Source organism: Eschrichtius robustus, chromosome 1, assembly GCF_028021215.1.
Source record: "Eschrichtius robustus isolate mEscRob2 chromosome 1, mEscRob2.pri, whole genome shotgun sequence".
Taxonomy (NCBI): domain Eukaryota; kingdom Metazoa; phylum Chordata; class Mammalia; order Artiodactyla; family Eschrichtiidae; genus Eschrichtius; species Eschrichtius robustus.
In genome coordinates, this window is record NC_090824.1 from 102795081 (window position 1) to 102815107 (window position 20027).

A 20027-nucleotide genomic window follows, 5' to 3' on the forward strand; every position below is an offset into this window, starting at 1 on the left:
CTCTATAAGTGATATCTTATGATAAGTGTCGTTTTCTGTTTGACTTATTTCACTTAGAATCGTCGTACCTAAATCCACTCATCATGCTGCCACTAGCCTTATGACGTTGATTTCATGGCTGAGTGATATTCCATTGTACATAAGGACCACAACGTCTTTATCCATTTTTCTCTTTCCTGGGATATTTAAGGTGTAAGGAAGTGGAGGTTCTTGTCAGCAGAGCAGCCCTAAACTTTGGGGTGCCTGTGTCTTGCTGATTTTTAGTTTTCCCAATTTATACGCCCATGAGTGGAAGTGCCCTACGCTCTCTAAGCTGCGTTTTTTAGGTGTTTCAGGACACACCGTACACTTCTCCAGAGTGGCTGTTGGCAATTTACATCCCGCCCATCAGCGTAGCAAGGCTCCCATTTCTCCATGGCCTGCCCTGCATTTCTGGTTTTGACACTTTATTCAGCATGGTCCTTTTGACCGATGGGAAGCGAGACTTCTTTGTAGCGCTGATTTGCCTTTCCAGGTTGCTTGGTTGGCCAAAAAGGGCGTATGCGTTTTTTCCTGAATATATTCAGGAAAAAACGCATACGCCCTCTTTGGCCAAGGGCATCATTGTCGAGGTTTTGCCGCTTTTCCTGTGCTTTAAAGGCGATTCGAATCTACCTCCTGAAATCAGTTTCCTGCAATTCTGCCTTGCTTTCAAATCCTCTTCGTTGCCTTCCCTCAATATATTTGTGGACGAGAGTTATCAGTTATAACTCTGCAGGTTTGTGAATTGCAGTGCCCCTGAGCTCCATTTTTCAACTCGCTTTTTTGGGAGCTGGCCGCAAAAGCGCAGGATTGCTTCAGGCCCTATTCTGGTTCCGGGCGGCAAGCTGAGCCTCTGGTTAATTCTTCTTCCTGATGGGAAAATAGAGTGACCTGTGCCTGCCCCAACACCTAGAGCTAGTCTCTCATTGTTTGGCCCTCTTCCCGTTCATCCTCAGGACAAATGGCAACCTGGACGGAACAGGAGGTTAAAGGTGCTGATTCTCCAAGGAGGGAGATTGCTAGTAAAGCGGCTGGAATGGCGAACCCGAGCACAAGGACATGAGAAATGAGGTGCGTTTTAGAAACCTTTGCTGATCACACGGTGTACCATCTTCTGGGTGTCTCATGCATGTTTTCGATGTAGGAAGATGCCCTTGAACCTGGAGATTTGGGACCCATGGGATGGGTACCACGCAGTATTACTTTAAAGGGTCTGCGTTTGCTCACCCAACCTCACCAAACCTCTCAGCCCCAAGAGTGTTCACCCTTATGTCTCAATCAGCAGTGGGTCTAGATATGGTCAATCCAGGTGGCATCACAGCCCCTGAACGAATTTTGTAAGAATTTCTCTCTCTTTCACTGTCTTTGTTTCACGGGTTTTTAAAAGTAGTTGATTTTTATAATGGGGTTTAGCTGCTTTTCACTGCTGTGTTTAGGCCGCTTTACACCCACTTGACTCACTTACAGAGGGATATCAACACATAGGTTTTAAGATTATGACTAGTCAGATATATTCTTGGGCGTTGAATAGGGGGTGTTGAGTCAAGTTCACTGAGCAAGGAGTAGGTCTTGTCTATTACATATTGGGTTTATGGAACGGTATCTGAGCTAATTTGAAACCCTTCTTTTACGCATCACCCCACCTCACCTTTCCCGTTACGCAGCCATAGTGTGTTTTGTAAACCTGTGACTCTGTTCTGTTTTGTAATTCAGTTCCAGTGTAGCGGTTTTTACTTTCCCTCTATAAGTGATATCTTATGATAAGTGTCGTTTTCTGTTTGACTTATTTCACTTAGAATCGTCGTACCTAAATCCACTCATCATGCTGCCACTAGCCTTATGACGTTGATTTCATGGCTGAGTGATATTCCATTGTACATAAGGACCACAACGTCTTTATCCATTTTTCTCTTTCCTGGGATATTTAAGGTGTAAGGAAGTGGAGGTTCTTGTCAGCAGAGCAGCCCTAAACTTTGGGGTGCCTGTGTCTTGCTGATTTTTAGTTTTCCCAATTTATACGCCCATGAGTGGAAGTGCCCTACGCTCTCTAAGCTGCGTTTTTTAGGTGTTTCAGGACACACCGTACACTTCTCCAGAGTGGCTATTGGCAATTTACATCCCGCCCATCAGCGTAGCAAGGCTCCCGTTTCTCCATGGCCTGCCCTGCATTTCTGGTTTTGACACTTTATTCAGCATGGTCCTTTTGACCGATGGGGAGCGAGACTTCTTTGTAGCGCTGATTTGCCTTTCCAGGTTGCTTGGTTGGCCAAAAAGGGCGTATGCGTTTTTCCCTGAATATATTCAGGAAAAAACGCATACGCCCTTTTTGGCCAAGGGCATCATTGTCGAGGTTTTGCCGCTTTTCCTGTGCTTTAAAGGCGATTCGAATCTACCTCCTGAAATCAGTTTCCTGCAATTCTGCCTTGCTTTCAAATCCTCTTCGTTGCCTTCCCTCAATATATTTGTGGACGAGAGTTATCAGTTATAACTCTGCAGGTTTGTGAATTGCAGTGCCCCTGAGCTCCATTTTTCAACTCGCTTTTTTGGGAGCTGGCCGCAAAAGCGCAGGATTGCTTCAGGCCCTATTCTGGTTCCGGGCGGCAAGCTGAGCCTCTGGTTAATTCTTCTTCCTGATGGGAAAATAGAGTGACCTGTGCCTGCCCCAACACCTAGAGCTAGTCTCTCATTGTTTGGCCCTCTTCCCGTTCATCCTCAGGACAAATGGCAACCTGGACGGAACAGGAGGTGAAAGGTGCTGATTCTCCAAGGAGGGAGATTGCTAGTAAAGCGGCTGGAATGGCGAACCCGAGCACAAGGACATGAGAAATGAGGTGCGTTTTAGAAACCTTTCCCGATCACACGGTGTACCATCTTCTGGGTGTCTCATGCATGTTTTCGATGTAGGAAGATGCCCTTGAACCTGGAGATTTGGGACCCATGGGATGGGTACCACGCAGTATTACTTTAAAGGGTCTGCGTTTGCTCACCCAACCTCACCAAACCTCTCAGCCCCAAGAGTGTTCACCCTTATGTCTCAATCAGCAGTGGGTCTAGATATGGTCAATCCAGGTGGCATCACAGCCCCTGAACGAATTTTGTAAGAATTTCTCTCTCTTTCACTGTCTTTGTTTCACGGGTTTTTAAAAGTAGTTGATTTTTATAATGGGGTTTAGCTGCTTTTCACTGCTGTGTTTAGGCCGCTTTACACCCACTTGACTCACTTACAGAGGGATATCAACACATAGGTTTTAAGATTCTTACTAGTCAGATATATTCTTGGGCGTTGAATAGGGGGTGTTGAGTCAAGTTCACTGAGCAAGGAGTAGGTCTTGTCTATTACATATTGGGTTTATGGAACGGTATCTGAGCTACTTTGAAACCCTTCTTTTACGCATCACCCCACCTCACCTTTCCCGTTAAGCAGCCATAGTGTGTTTTCTAAACGTGTGACTCTGTTCTGTTTTGTAATTCAGTTCCAGTGTAGCGGTTTTTACTTTCCCTCTATAAGTGATATCTTATGATAAGTGTCGTTTTCTGTTTGACTTATTTCACTTAGAATCGTCGTACCTAAATCCACTCATCATGCTGCCACTAGCCTTATGACGTTGATTTCATGGCTGAGTGATATTCCATTGTAAATAAGGACCACAACGTCTTTATCCATTTTTCTCTTTCCTGGGATATTTAAGGTGTAAGGAAGTGGAGGTTCTTGTCAGCAGAGCAGCCCTAAACTTTGGGGTGCCTGTGTCTTGCTGATTTTTAGTTTTCCCAATTTATACGCCCATGAGTGGAAGTGCCCTACGCTCTCTAAGCTGCGTTTTTTAGGTGTTTCAGGACACACCGTACACTTCTCCAGAGTGGCTATTGGCAATTTACATCCCGCCCATCAGCGTAGCAAGGCTCCCGTTTCTCCATGGCCTGCCCTGCATTTCTGGTTTTGACACTTTATTCAGCATGGTCCTTTTGACCGATGGGGAGCGAGACTTCTTTGTAGCGCTGATTTGCCTTTCCAGGTTGCTTGGTTGGCCAAAAAGGGCGTATGCGTTTTTTCCTGAATATATTCAGGAAAAAACGCATACGCCCTTTTTGGCCAAGGGCATCATTGTCGAGGTTTTGCCGCTTTTCCTGTGCTTTAAAGGCGATTCGAATCTACCTCCTGAAATCAGTTTCCTGCAATTCTGCCTTGCTTTCAAATCCTCTTCGTTGCCTTCCCTCAATATATTTGTGGACGAGAGTTATCAGTTATAACTCTGCAGGTTTGTGAATTGCAGTGCCCCTGAGCTCCATTTTTCAACTCGCTTTTTTGGGAGCTGGCCGCAAAAGCGCAGGATTGCTTCAGGCCCTATTCTGGTTCCGGGCGGCAAGCTGAGCCTCTGGTTAATTCTTCTTCCTGATGGGAAAATAGAGTGACCTGTGCCTGCCCCAACACCTAGAGCTAGTCTCTCATTGTTTGGCCCTCTTCCCGTTCATCCTCAGGACAAATGGCAACCTGGACGGAACAGGAGGTGAAAGGTGCTGATTCTCCAAGGAGGGAGATTGCTAGTAAAGCGGCTGGAATGGCGAACCCGAGCACAAGGACATGAGAAATGAGGTGCGTTTTAGAAACCTTTCCCGATCACACGGTGTACCATCTTCTGGGTGTCTCATGCATGTTTTCGATGTAGGAAGATGCCCTTGAACCTGGAGATTTGGGACCCATGGGATGGGTACCACGCAGTATTACTTTAAAGGGTCTGCGTTTGCTCACCCAACCTCACCAAACCTCTCAGCCCCAAGAGTGTTCACCCTTATGTCTCAATCAGCAGTGGGTCTAGATATGGTCAATCCAGGTGGCATCACAGCCCCTGAACGAATTTTGTAAGAATTTCTCTCTCTTTCACTGTCTTTGTTTCACGGGTTTTTAAAAGTAGTTGATTTTTATAATGGGGTTTAGCTGCTTTTCACTGCTGTGTTTAGGCCGCTTTACAACCACTTGACTCACTTACAGAGGGATATCAACACATAGGTTTTAAGATTCTTACTAGTCAGATATATTCTTGGGCGTTAAATAGGGGGTGTTGAGTCAAGTTCACTGAGCAAGGAGTAGGTCTTTTCGATTACATATTGAGTTTATGGAACGGTATCTGAGCTACTTTGAAACCCTTCTTTTACGCATCACCCCACCTCACCTTTCCCGTTAAGCAGCCATAGTGTGTTTTCTAAACGTGTGACTCTGTTCTGTTTTGTAATTCAGTTCCAGTGTAGCGGTTTTTACTTTCCCTCTATAAGTGATATCTTATGATAAGTGTCGTTTTCTGTTTGACTTATTTCACTTAGAATCGTCGTACCTAAATCCACTCATCATGCTGCCACTAGCCTTATGACGTTGATTTCATGGCTGAGTGATATTCCATTGTAAATAAGGACCACAACGTCTTTATCCATTTTTCTCTTTCCTGGGATATTTAAGGTGTAAGGAAGTGGAGGTTCTTGTCAGCAGAGCAGCCCTAAACTTTGGGGTGCCTGTGTCTTGCTGATTTTTAGTTTTCCCAATTTATACGCCCATGAGTGGAAGTGCCCTACGCTCTCTAAGCTGCGTTTTTTAGGTGTTTCAGGACACACCGTACACTTCTCCAGAGTGGCTGTTGGCAATTTACATCCCGCCCATCAGCGTAGCAAGGCTCCCGTTTCTCCATGGCCTGCCCTGCATTTCTGGTTTTGACACTTTATTCAGCATGGTCCTTTTGACCGATGGGGAGCGAGACTTCTTTGTAGCGCTGATTTGCCTTTCCAGGTTGCTTGGTTGGCCAAAAAGGGCGTATGCGTTTTTTCCTGAATATATTCAGGAAAAAAACGCATACGCCCTTTTTGGCCAAGGGCATCATTGTCGAGGTTTTGCCGCTTTTCCTGTGCTTTAAAGGCGATTCGAATCTACCTCCTGAAATCAGTTTCCTGCAATTCTGCCTTGCTTTCAAATCCTCTTCGTTGCCTTCCCTCAATATATTTGTGGACGAGAGTTATCAGTTATAACTCTGCAGGTTTGTGAATTGCAGTGCCCCTGAGCTCCATTTTTCAACTCGCTTTTTTGGGAGCTGGCCGCAAAAGCGCAGGATTGCTTCAGGCCCTATTCTGGTTCCGGGCGGCAAGCTGAGCCTCTGGTTAATTCTTCTTCCTGATGGGAAAATAGAGTGACCTGTGCCTGCCCCAACACCTAGAGCTAGTCTCTCATTGTTTGGCCCTCTTCCCGTTCATCCTCAGGACAAATGGCAACCTGGACGGAACAGGAGGTGAAAGGTGCTGATTCTCCAAGGAGGGAGATTGCTAGTAAAGCGGCTGGAATGGCGAACCCGAGCACAAGGACATGAGAAATGAGGTGCGTTTTAGAAACCTTTCCCGATCACACGGTGTACCATCTTCTGGGTGTCTCATGCATGTTTTCGATGTAGGAAGATGCCCTTGAACCTGGAGATTTGGGACCCATGGGATGGGTACCACGCAGTATTACTTTAAAGGGTCTGCGTTTGCTCACCCAACCTCACCAAACCTCTCAGCCCCAAGAGTGTTCACCCTTATGTCTCAATCAGCAGTGGGTCTAGATATGGTCAATCCAGGTGGCATCACAGCCCCTGAACGAATTTTGTAAGAATTTCTCTCTCTTTCACTGTCTTTGTTTCACGGGTTTTTAAAAGTAGTTGATTTTTATAATGGGGTTTAGCTGCTTTTCACTGCTGTGTTTAGGCCGCTTTACACCCACTTGACTCACTTACAGAGGGATATCAACACATAGGTTTTAAGATTCTTACTAGTCAGATATATTCTTGGGCGTTGAATAGGGGGTGTTGAGTCAAGTTCACTGAGCAAGGAGTAGGTCTTGTCGATTACATATTGGGTTTATGGAACGGTATCTGAGCTAATTTGAAACCCTTCTTTTACGCATCACCCCACCTCACCTTTCCCGTTAAGCAGCCATAGTGTGTTTTCTAAACGTGTGACTCTGTTCTGTTTTGTAATTCAGTTCCAGTGTAGCGGTTTTTACATTCCCTCTATAAGTGATATCTTATGATAAGTGTCGTTTTCTGTTTGACTTATTTCACTTAGAATCGTCGTACCTAAATCCACTCATCATGCTGCCACTAGCCTTATGACGTTGATATCATGGCTGATTGATATTCCATTGTACATAAGGACCACAACGTCTTTATCCATTTTTCTCTTTCCTGGGATATTTAAGGTGTAAGGAAGTGGAGGTTCTTGTCAGCAGAGCAGCCCTAAACTTTGGGGTGCCTGTGTCTTGCTGATTTTTAGTTTTCCCAATTTATACGCCCATGAGTGGAAGTGCCCTACGCTCTCTAAGCTACGTTTTTTAGGTGTTTCAGGACACACCGTACACTTCTCCAGAGTGGCTGTTGGCAATTTACATCCCGCCCATCAGCGTAGCAAGGCTCCCGTTTCTCCATGGCCTGCCCTGCATTTCTGGTTTTGACACTTTATTCAGCATGGTCCTTTTGACCGATGGGGAGCGAGACTTCTTTGTATCGCTGATTTGCCTTTCCAGGTTGCTTGGTTGGCCAAAAAGGGCGTATGCGTTTTTTCCTGAATATATTCAGGAAAAAACACATACGCCCTTTTTGGCCAAGGGCATCATTGTCGAGGTTTTGCCGCTTTTCCTGTGCTTTAAAGGCGATTCGAATCTACCTCCTGAAATCAGTTTCCTGCAATTCTGCCTTGCTTTCAAATCCTCTTCGTTGCCTTCCCTCAATATATTTGTGGACGAGAGTTATCAGTTATAACTCTGCAGGTTTGTGAATTGCAGTGCCCCTGAGCTCCATTTTTCAACTCGCTTTTTTGGGAGCTGGTCGCAAAAGCGCAGGATTGCTTCAGGCCCTATTCTGGTTCCGGGCGGCAAGCTGAGCCTCTGGTTAATTCTTCTTCCTGATGGGAAAATAGAGTGACCTGTGCCTGCCCCAACACCTAGAGCTAGTCTCTCATTGTTTGGCCCTCTTCCCGTTCATCCTCAGGACAAATGGCAACCTGGACGGAACAGGAGGTTAAAGGTGCTGATTCTCCAAGGAGGGAGATTGCTAGTAAAGCGGCTGGAATGGCGAACCCGAGCACAAGGACATGAGAAATGAGGTGCGTTTTAGAAACCTTTCCCGATCACACGGTGTACCATCTTCTGGGTGTCTCATGCATGTTTTCGATGTAGGAAGATGCCCTTGAACCTGGAGATTTGGGACCCATGGGATGGGTACCACGCAGTATTACTTTAAAGGGTCTGAGTTTGCTCACCCAACCTCAGCAAACCTCTCAGCCCCAAGAGTGTTCACCCTTATGTCTCAATCAGCAGTGGGTCTAGATATGGTCAATCCAGGTGGCATCACAGCCCCTGAACGAATTTTGTAAGAATTTCTCTCTCTTTCACTGTCTTTGTTTCACGGGTTTTTAAAAGTAGTTGATTTTTATAATGGGGTTTAGCTGCTTTTCACTGCTGTGTTTAGGCCGCTTTACACCCACTTGACTCACTTACAGAGGGATATCAACACATAGGTTTTCAGATTCTTACTAGTCAGATATATTCTTGGGCGTTGAATAGGGGGTGTTGAGTCCAGTTCACTGAGCAAGGAGTAGGTCTTGTCTATTACATATTGGGTTTATGGAACGGTATCTGAGCTAATTTGAAACCCTTCTTTTACGCATCACCCCACCTCACCTTTCCCATTAAGCAGCCATAGTGTGTTTTCTAAACGTGTGACTCTGTTCTGTTTTGTAATTCAGTTCCAGTGTAGCGGTTTTTACATTCCCTCTATAAGTGATATCTTATGATAAGTGTCGTTTTCTGTTTGACTTATTTCACTTAGAATCGTCGTACCTAAATCCACTCATCATGCTGCCACTAGCCTTATGACGTTGATATCATGGCTGATTGATATTCCATTGTACATAAGGACCACAACGTCTTTATCCATTTTTCTCTTTCCTGGGATATTTAAGGTGTAAGGAAGTGGAGGTTCTTGTCAGCAGAGCAGCCCTAAACTTTGGGGTGCCTGTGTCTTGCTGATTTTTAGTTTTCCCAATTTATACGCCCATGAGTGGAAGTGCCCTACGCTCTCTAAGCTGCGTTTTTTAGGTGTTTCAGGACACACCGTACACTTCTCCAGAGTGGCTATTGGCAATTTACATCCCGCCCATCAGCGTAGCAAGGCTCCCGTTTCTCCATGGCCTGCCCTGCATTTCTGGTTTTGACACTTTATTCAGCATGGTCCTTTTGACCGATGGGGAGCGAGACTTCTTTGTAGCGCTGATTTGCCTTTCCAGGTTGCTTGGTTGGCTAAAAAGGGCGTATGCGTTTTTTCCTGAATATATTCAGGAAAAAACGCATACGCCCTTTTTGGCCAAGGGCATCATTGTCGAGGTTTTGCCGCTTTTCCTGTGCTTTAAAGGCGATTCGAATCTACCTCCTGAAATCAGTTTCCTGCAATTCTGCCTTGCTTTCAAATCCTCTTCGTTGCCTTCCCTCAATATATTTGTGGACGAGAGTTATCAGTTATAACTCTGCAGGTTTGTGAATTGCAGTGCCCCTGAGCTCCATTTTTCAACTCGCTTTTTTGGGAGCTGGCTGCAAAAGCGCAGGATTGCTTCAGGCCCTATTCTGGTTCCGGGCGGCAAGCTGAGCCTCTGGTTAATTCTTCTTCCTGATGGGAAAATAGAGTGACCTGTGCCTGCCCCAACACCTAGAGCTAGTCTCTCATTGTTTGGCCCTCTTCCCGTTCATCCTCAGGACAAATGGCAACCTGGACGGAACAGGAGGTGAAAGGTGCTGATTCTCCAAGGAGGGAGATTGCTAGTAAAGCGGCTGGAATGGCGAACCCGAGCACAAGGACATGAGAAATGAGGTGCGTTTTAGAAACCTTTCCCGATCACACGGTGTACCATCTTCTGGGTGTCTCATGCATGTTTTCGATGTAGGAAGATGCCCTTGAACCTGGAGATTTGGGACCCATGGGATGGGTACCACGCAGTATTACTTTAAAGGGTCTGCGTTTGCTCACCCAACCTCACCAAACCTCTCAGCCCCAAGAGTGTTCACCCTTATGTCTCAATCAGCAGTGGGTCTAGATATGGTCAATCCAGGTGGCATCACAGCCCCTGAACGAATTTTGTAAGAATTTCTCTCTCTTTCACTGTCTTTGTTTCACGGGTTTTTAAAAGTAGTTGATTTTTATAATGGGGTTTAGCTGCTTTTCACTGCTGTGTTTAGGCCGCTTTACACCCACTTGACTCACTTACAGCGGGATATCAACACATAGGTTTTAAGATTCTTACTAGTCAGATATATTCTTGGGCGTTGAATAGGGGGTGTTGAGTCAAGTTCACTGAGCAAGGAGTAGGTCTTGTCTATTACATATTGGGTTTATGGAACGGTATCTGTGCTAATTTGAAACCCTTCTTTTACGCATCACCCCACCTCACCTTTCCCGTTAAGCAGCCATAGTGTGTTTTCTAAACGTGTGACTCTGTTCTGTTTTGTAATTCAGTTCCAGTGTAGCGGTTTTTACTTTCCCTCTATAAGTGATATCTTATGATAAGTGTCGTTTTCTGTTTGACTTATTTCACTTAGAATCGTCGTACCTAAATCCACTCATCATGCTGCCACTAGCCTTATGACGTTGATTTCATGGCTGAGTGATATTCCATTGTACATAAGGACGACAACGTCTTTATCCATTTTTCTCTTTCCTGGGATATTTAAGGTGTAAGGAAGTGGAGGTTCTTGTCAGCAGAGCAGCCCTAAACTTTGGGGTGCCTGTGTCTTGCTGATTTTTAGTTTTCCCAATTTATACGCCCATGAGTGGAAGTGCCCTATGCTCTCTAAGCTGCGTTTTTTAGGTGTTTCAGGACACACCGTACACTTCTCCAGAGTGGCTGTTGGCAATTTACATCCCGCCCATCAGCGTAGCAAGGCTCCCGTTTCTCCATGGCCTGCCCTGCCTTTCTGGTTTTGACACTTTATTCAGCATGGTCCTTTTGACCGATGGGGAGCGAGACTTCTTTGTAGCGCTGATTTGCCTTTCCAGGTTGCTTGGTTGGCCAAAAAGGGCGTATGCGTTTTTTCCTGAATATATTCAGGAAAAAACGCATACGCCCTTTTTGGCCAAGGGCATCATTGTCGAGGTTTTGCCGCTTTTCCTGTGCTTTAAAGGCGATTCGAATCTACCTCCTGAAATCAGTTTCCTGCAATTCTGCCTTGCTTTCAAATCCTCTTCGTTGCCTTCCCTCAATATATTTGTGGACGAGAGTTATCAGTTATAACTCTGCAGGTTTGTGAATTGCAGTGCCCCTGAGCTCCATTTTTCAACTCGCTTTTTTGGGAGCTGGTCGCAAAAGCGCAGGATTGCTTCAGGCCCTATTCTGGTTCCGGGCGGCAAGCTGAGCCTCTGGTTAATTCTTCTTCCTGATGGGAAAATAGAGTGACCTGTGCCTGCCCCAACACCTAGAGCTAGTCTCTCATTGTTTGGCCCTCTTCCCGTTCATCCTCAGGACAAATGGCAACCTGGACGGAACAGGAGGTGAAAGGTGCTGATTCTCCAAGGAGGGAGATTGCTAGTAAAGCGGCTGGAATGGCGAACCCGAGCACAAGGACATGAGAAATGAGGTGCGTTTTAGAAACCTTTCCCGATCACACGGTGTACAATCTTCTGGGTGTCTCATGCATGTTTTCTATGTAGGAAGATGCCCTTGAACCTGGAGATTTGGGACCCATGGGATGGGTACCACGCAGTATTACTTTAAAGGGTCTGCGTTTGCTCACCCAACCTCAGCAAACCTCTCAGCCCCAAGAGTGTTCACCCTTATGTCTCAATCAGCAGTGGGTCTTGATATGGTCAATCCAGGTGGCATCACAGCCCCTGAACGAATTTTGTAAGAATTTCTCTCTCTTTCACTGTCTTTGTTTCACGGGTTTTTAAAAGTAGTTGATTTTTATAATGGGGTTTAGCTGCTTTTCACTGCTGTGTTTAGGCCGCTTTACACCCACTTGACTCACTTACAGAGGGATATCAACACATAGGTTTTAAGATTCTTACTAGTCAGACATATTCTTTGGCGTTGAATAGGGGGTGTTGAGTCAAGTTCACTGAGCAAGGAGTAGGTCTTTTCTATTACATATTGGGTTTATGGAACGGTATCTGAGCTACTTTGAAACCCTTCTTTTACGCATCACCCCACCTCACCTTTCCCGTTAAGCAGCCATAGTGTGTTTTCTAAACGTGTGACTCTGTTCTGTTTTGTAATTCAGTTCCAGTGTAGCGGTTTTTACTTTCCCTCTATAAGTGATATCTTATGATAAGTGTCGTTTTCTGTTTGACTTATTTCACTTAGAATCGTCGTACCTAAATCCACTCATCATGCTGCCACTAGCCTTATGACGTTGATTTCATGGCTGAGTGATATTCCATTGTAAATAAGGACCACAACGTCTTTATCCATTTTTCTCTTTCCTGGGATATTTAAGGTGTAAGGAAGTGGAGGTTCTTGTCAGCAGAGCAGCCCTAAACTTTGGGGTGCCTGTGTCTTGCTGATTTTTAGTTTTCCCAATTTATACGCCCATGAGTGGAAGTGCCCTACGCTCTCTAAGCTGCGTTTTTTAGGTGTTTCAGGACACACCGTACACTTCTCCAGAGTGGCTATTGGCAATTTACATCCCGCCCATCAGCGTAGCAAGGCTCCCGTTTCTCCATGGCCTGCCCTGCATTTCTGGTTTTGACACTTTATTCAGCATGGTCCTTTTGACCGATGGGGAGCGAGACTTCTTTGTAGCGCTGATTTGCCTTTCCAGGTTGCTTGGTTGGCCAAAAAGGGCGTATGCGTTTTTTCCTGAATATATTCAGGAAAAAACGCATACGCCCTTTTTGGCCAAGGGCATCATTGTCGAGGTTTTGCCGCTTTTCCTGTGCTTTAAAGGCGATTCGAATCTACCTCCTGAAATCAGTTTCCTGCAATTCTGCCTTGCTTTCAAATCCTCTTCGTTGCCTTCCCTCAATATATTTGTGGACGAGAGTTATCAGTTATAACTCTGCAGGTTTGTTAATTGCAGTGCCCCTGAGCTCCATTTTTCAACTCGCTTTTTTGGGAGCTGGCCGCAAAAGCGCAGGATTGCTTCAGGCCCTATTCTGGTTCCGGGCGGCAAGCTGAGCCTCTGGTTAATTCTTCTTCCTGATGGGAAAATAGAGTGAGCTGTGCCTGCCCCAACACCTAGAGCTAGTCTCTCATTGTTTGGCCCTCTTCCCGTTCATCCTCAGGACAAATGGCAACCTGGACGGAACAGGAGGTGAAAGGTGCTGATTCTCCAAGGAGGGAGATTGCTAGTAAAGCGGCTGGAATGGCGAACCCGAGCACAAGGACATGAGAAATGAGGTGCGTTTTAGAAACCTTTCCCGATCACACGGTGTACCATCTTCTGGGTGTCTCATGCATGTTTTCGATGTAGGAAGATGCCCTTGAACCTGGAGATTTGGGACCCATGGGATGGGTACCACGCAGTATTACTTTAAAGGGTCTGCGTTTGCTCACCCAACCTCAGCAAACCTCTCAGCCCCAAGAGTGTTCACCCTTATGTCTCAATCAGCAGTGGGTCTTGATATGGTCAATCCAGGTGGCATCACAGCCCCTGAACGAATTTTGTAAGAATTTCTCTCTCTTTCACTGTCTTTGTTTCACGGGTTTTTAAAAGTAGTTGATTTTTATAATGGGGTTTAGCTGCTTTTCACTGCTGTGTTTAGGCCGCTTTACACACACTTGACTCACTTACAGAGGGATATCAACACATAGGTTTTAAGATTCTTACTAGTCAGACATATTCTTGGGCGTTGAATAGGGGGTGTTGAGTCAAGTTCACTGAGCAAGGAGTAGGTCTTTTCTATTACATATTGGGTTTATGGAACGGTATCTGTGCTAATTTGAAACCCTTCTTTTACGCATCACCCCACCTCACCTTTCCCGTTAAGCAGCCATAGTGTGTTTTCTAAACGTGTGACTCTGTTCTGTTTTGTAATTCAGTTCCAGTGTAGCGGTTTTTACTTTCCCTCTATAAGTGATATCTTATGATAAGTGTCGTTTTCTGTTTGACTTATTTCACTTAGAATCGTCGTACCTAAATCCACTCATCATGCTGCCACTAGCCTTATGACGTTGATTTCATGGCTCAGTGATATTCCATTGTAAATAAGGACCACAACGTCTTTATCCATTTTTCTCTTTCCTGGGATATTTAAGGTGTAAGGAAGTGGAGGTTCTTGTCAGCAGAGCAGCCCTAAACTTTGGGGTGCCTGTGTCTTGCTGATTTTTAGTTTTCCCAATTTATACGCCCATGAGTGGAAGTGCCCTACGCTCTCTAAGCTGCGTTTTTTAGGTGTTTCAGGACACACCGTACACTTCTCCAGAGTGGCTATTGGCAATTTACATCCCGCCCATCAGCGTAGCAAGGCTCCCGTTTCTCCATGGCCTGCCCTGCATTTCTGGTTTTGACACTTTATTCAGCATGGTCCTTTTGACCGATGGGGAGCGAGACTTCTTTGTAGCGCTGATTTGCCTTTCCAGGTTGCTTGGTTGGCCAAAAAGGGCGTATGCGTTTTTTCCTGAATATATTCAGGAAAAAACGCATACGCCCTTTTTGGCCGAGGGCATCATTGTCGAGGTTTTGCCGCTTTTCCTGTGCTTTAAAGGCGATTCGAATCTACCTCCTGAAATCAGTTTCCTGCAATTCTGCCTTGCTTTCAAATCCTCTTCGTTGCCTTCCCTCAATATATTTGTGGACGAGAGTTATCAGTTATAACTCTGCAGGTTTGTGAATTGCAGTGCCCCTGAGCTCCATTTTTCAACTCGCTTTTTTGGGAGCTGGCCGCAAAACCGCAGGATTGCTTCAGGCCCTATTCTGGTTCCGGGCGGCAAGCTGAGCCTCTGGTTAATTCTTCTTCCTGATGGGAAAATAGAGTGACCTGTGCCTGCCCCAACACCTAGAGCTAGTCTCTCATTGTTTGGCCCTCTTCCCGTTCATCCTCAGGACAAATGGCAACCTGGACGGAACAGGAGGTGAAAGGTGCTGATTCTCCAAGGAGGGAGATTGCTAGTAAAGCGGCTGGAATGGCGAACCCGAGCACAAGGACATGAGAAATGAGGTGCGTTTTAGAAACCTTTCCCGATCACACGGTGTACCATCTTCTGGGTGTCTCATGCATGTTTTCGATGTAGGAAGATGCCCTTGAACCTGGAGATTTGGGACCCATGGGATGGGTACCACGCAGTATTACTTTAAAGGGTCTGCGTTTGCTCACCCAACCTCACCAAACCTCTCAGCCCCAAGAGTGTTCACCCTTATGTCTCAATCAGCAGTGGGTCTAGATATGGTCAATCCAGGTGGCATCACAGCCCCTGAACGAATTTTGTAAGAATTTCTCTCTCTTTCACTGTCTTTGTTTCACGGGTTTTTAAAAGTAGTTGATTTTTATAATGGGGTTTAGCTGCTTTTCACTGCTGTGTTTAGGCCGCTTTACACCCACTTGACTCACTTACAGCGGGATATCAACACATAGGTTTTAAGATTCTTACTAGTCAGATATATTCTTGGGCGTTGAATAGGGGGTGTTGAGTCCAGTTCACTTAGCAAGGAGTAGGTCTTGTCTATTACATATTGGGTTTATGGAACGGTATCTGAGCTAATTTGAAACCCTTCTTTTATGCATCACCCCACCTCACCTTTCCCGTTAAGCAGCCATAGTGTGTTTTCTAAACGTGTGACTCTGTTCTGTTTTGTAATTCAGTTCCAGTGTAGCGGTTTTTACATTCCCTCTATAAGTGATATCTTATGATAAGTGTCGTTTTCTGTTTGACTTATTTCACTTAAAATCGTCGTACCTTAATCCACTCATCATGCTGCCACTAGCCTTATGACGTTGATTTCATGGCTCAGTGATATTCCATTGTACATAAGGACCACAACGTCTTTATCCATTTTTCTCTTTCCTGGGATATTTAAGGTGTAAGGAAGTGGAGGTTCTTGTCAGCAGAGCAGCCCTAAACTTTGGGGTGCCTGTGTCTTGCTGATTTTTAGTTTTCCCAATTTATACGCCCATGAGTGGAAGTGCCCTACGCTCTCTAAGCTGCGTTTTTTAGGTGTTTCAGGACACACCGTACACTTCTCCAGAGTGGCTGTTGGCAATTTACATCCCGCCCATCAGCGTAGCAAGGCTCCCGTTTCTCCATGGCCTGCCCTGCATTTCTGGTTTTGACACTTTATTCAGCATGGTCCTTTTGACCGATGGGAAGCGAGACTTCTTTGTAGCGCTGATTTGCCTTTCCAGGTTGCTTGGTTGGCCAAAAAGGGCGTATGCGTTTTTTCCTGAATATATTCAGGAAAAAACGCATACGCCCTTTTTGGCCAAGGGCATCATTGTCGAGGTTTTGCCGCTTTTCCTGTGCTTTAAAGGCGATTCGAATCTACCTCCTGAAATCAGTTTCCTGCAATTCTGCCTTGCTTTCAAATCCTCTTCGTTGCCTTCCCTCAATATATTTGTGGACGAGAGTTATCAGTTATAACTCTGCAGGTTTGTGAATTGCAGTGCCCCTGAGCTCCATTTTTCAACTCGCTTTTTTGGGAGCTGGCCGCAAAAGCGCAGGATTGCTTCAGGCCCTATTCTGGTTCCGGGCGGCAAGCTGAGCCTCTGGTTAATTCTTCTTCCTGATGGGAAAATAGAGTGACCTGTGCCTGCCCCAACACCTAGAGCTAGTCTCTCATTGTTTGGCCCTCTTCCCGTTCATCCTCAGGACAAATGGCAACCTGGACGGAACAGGAGGTGAAAGGTGCTGATTCTCCAAGGAGGGAGATTGCTAGTAAAGCGGCTGGAATGGCGAACCCGAGCACAAGGACATGAGAAATGAGGTGCGTTTTAGAAACCTTTCCCGATCACACGGTGTACCATCTTCTGGGTGTCTCATGCATGTTTTCGATGTAGGAAGATGCCCTTGAACCTGGAGATTTGGGACCCATGGGATGGGTACCACGCAGTATTACTTTAAAGGGTCTGCGTTTGCTCACCCAACCTCACCAAACCTCTCAGCCCCAAGAGTGTTCACCCTTATGTCTCAATCAGCAGTGGGTCTAGATATGGTCAATCCAGGTGGCATCACAGCCCCTGAACGAATTTTGTAAGAATTTCTCTCTCTTTCACTGTCTTTGTTTCACGGGTTTTTAAAAGTAGTTGATTTTTATAATGGGGTTTAGCTGCTTTTCACTGCTGTGTTTAGGCCGCTTTACACCCACTTGACTCACTTACAGAGGGATATCAACACATAGGTTTTAAGATTCTTACTAGTCAGATATATTCTTGGGCGTTGAATAGGGGGTGTTGAGTCCAGTTCACTGAGCAAGGAGTAGGTCTTGTCTATTACATATTGGGTTTATGGAACGGTATCTGAGCTAATTTGAAACCCTTCTTTTACGCATCACCCCACCTCACCTTTCCCGTTAAGCAGCCATAGTGTGTTTTCTAAACGTGTGACTCTGTTCTGTTTTGTAATTCAGTTCCAGTGTAGCGGTTTTTACATTCCCTCTATAAGTGATATCTTATGATAAGTGTCGTTTTCTGTTTGACTTATTTCACTTAGAATCGTCGTACCTAAATCCACTCATCATGCTGCCACTAGCCTTATGACGTTGATTTCATGGTTGATTGATATTCCATTGTACATAAGGACCACAACGTCTTTATCCATTTTTCTCTTTCCTGGGATATTTAAGGTGTAAGGAAGTGGAGGTTCTTGTCAGCAGAGCAGCCCTAAACTTTGGGGTGCCTGTGTCTTGCTGATTTTTAGTTTTCCCAATTTATACGCCCATGAGTGGAAGTGCCCTACGCTCTCTAAGCTGCGTTTTTTAGGTGTTTCAGGACACACCGTACACTTCTCCAGAGTGGCTGTTGGCAATTTACATCCCGCCCATCAGCGTAGCAAGGCTCCCATTTCTCCATGGCCTGCCCTGCATTTCTGGTTTTGACACTTTATTCAGCATGGTCCTTTTGACCGATGGGGAGCGAGACTTCTTTGTAGCGCTGATTTGCCTTTCCAGGTTGCTTGGTTGGCCAAAAAGGGCGTATGCGTTTTTTCCTGAATATATTCAGGAAAAAACGCATACGCCCTTTTTGGCCAAGGGCATCACTGTCGAGGTTTTGCCGCTTTTCCTGTGCTTTAAAGGCGATTCGAATCTACCTCCTGAAATCAGTTTCCTGCAATTCTGCCTTGCTTTCAAATCCTCTTCGTTGCCTTCCCTCAATATATTTGTGGACGAGAGTTATCAGTTATAACTCTGCAGGCTTGTGAATTGCAGTGCCCCTGAGCTCCATTTTTCAACTCGCTTTTGTGGGAGCTGGTCGCAAAAGCGCAGGATTGCTTCAGGCCCTATTCTGGTTCCGGGCGGCAAGCTGAGCCTCTGGTTAATTCTTCTTCCTGATGGGAAAATAGAGTGACCTGTGCCTGCACCAACACCTAGAGCTAGTCTCTCATTGTTTGGCCCTCTTCCCGTTCATCCTCAGGACAAATGGCAACCTGGACGGAACAGGAGGTGAAAGGTGCTGATTCTCCAAGGAGGGAGATTGCTAGTAAAGCGGCTGGAATGGCGAACCCGAGCACAAGGACATGAGAAATGAGGTGCGTTTTAGAAACCTTTCCCGATCACACGGTGTACCATCTTCTGGGTGTCTCATGCATGTTTTCGATGTAGGAAGATGCCCTTGAACCTGGAGATTTGGGACCCATGGGATGGGTACCACGCAGTATTACTTTAAAGGGTCTGCGTTTGCTCACCCAACCTCACCAAACCTCTCAGCCCCAAGAGTGTTCACCCTTATGTCTCAATCAGCAGTGGGTCTAGATATGGTCAATCCAGGTGGCATCACAGCCCCTGAACGAATTTTGTAAGAATTTCTCTCTCTTTCACTGTCTTTGTTTCACGGGTTTTTAAAAGTAGTTGATTTTTATAATGGGGTTTAGCTGCTTTTCACTGCTGTGTTTAGGCCGCTTTACACCCACTTGACTCACTTACAGAGGGATATCAACACATAGGTTTTAAGATTCTTACTAGTCAGATATATTCTTGGGCGTTGAATAGGGGGTGTTGAGTCCAGTTCACTGAGCAAGGAGTAGGTCTTGTCTATTACATATTGGGTTTATGGAACGGTATCTGAGCTAATTTGAAACCCTTCTTTTACGCATCACCCCACCTCACCTTTCCCGTTAAGCAGCCATACTGTGTTTTCTAAACGTGTGACTCTGTTCTGTTTTGTAATTCAGTTCCAGTGTAGCGGTTTTTACATTCCCTCTATAAGTGATATCTTATGATAAGTGTCGTTTTCTGTTTGACTTATTTCACTTAGAATCGTCGTACCTAAATCCACTCATCATGCTGCCACTAGCCTTATGACGTTGATTTCATGGCTGATTGATATTCCATTGTACATAAGGACCACAACGTCTTTATCCATTTTTCTCTTTCCTGGGATATTTAAGGTGTAAGGAAGTGGAGGTTCTTGTCAGCAGAGCAGCCCTAAACTTTGGGGTGCCTGTGTCTTGCTGATTTTTAGTTTTCCCAATTTATACGCCCATGAGTGGAAGTGCCCTACGCTCTCTAAGCTGCGTTTTTTAGGTGTTTCAGGACACACCGTACACTTCTCCAGAGTGGCTGTTGGCAATTTACATCCCGCCCATCAGCGTAGCAAGGCTCCCATTTCTCCATGGCCTGCCCTGCATTTCTGGTTTTGACACTTTATTCAGCATGGTCCTTTTGACCGATGGGGAGCGAGACTTCTTTGTAGCGCTGATTTGCCTTTCCAGGTTGCTTGGTTGGCCAAAAAGGGCGTATGCGTTTTTTCCTGAATATATTCAGGAAAAAACGCATACGCCCTTTTTGGCCAAGGGCATCACTGTCGAGGTTTTGCCGCTTTTCCTGTGCTTTAAAGGCGATTCGAATCTACCTCCTGAAATCA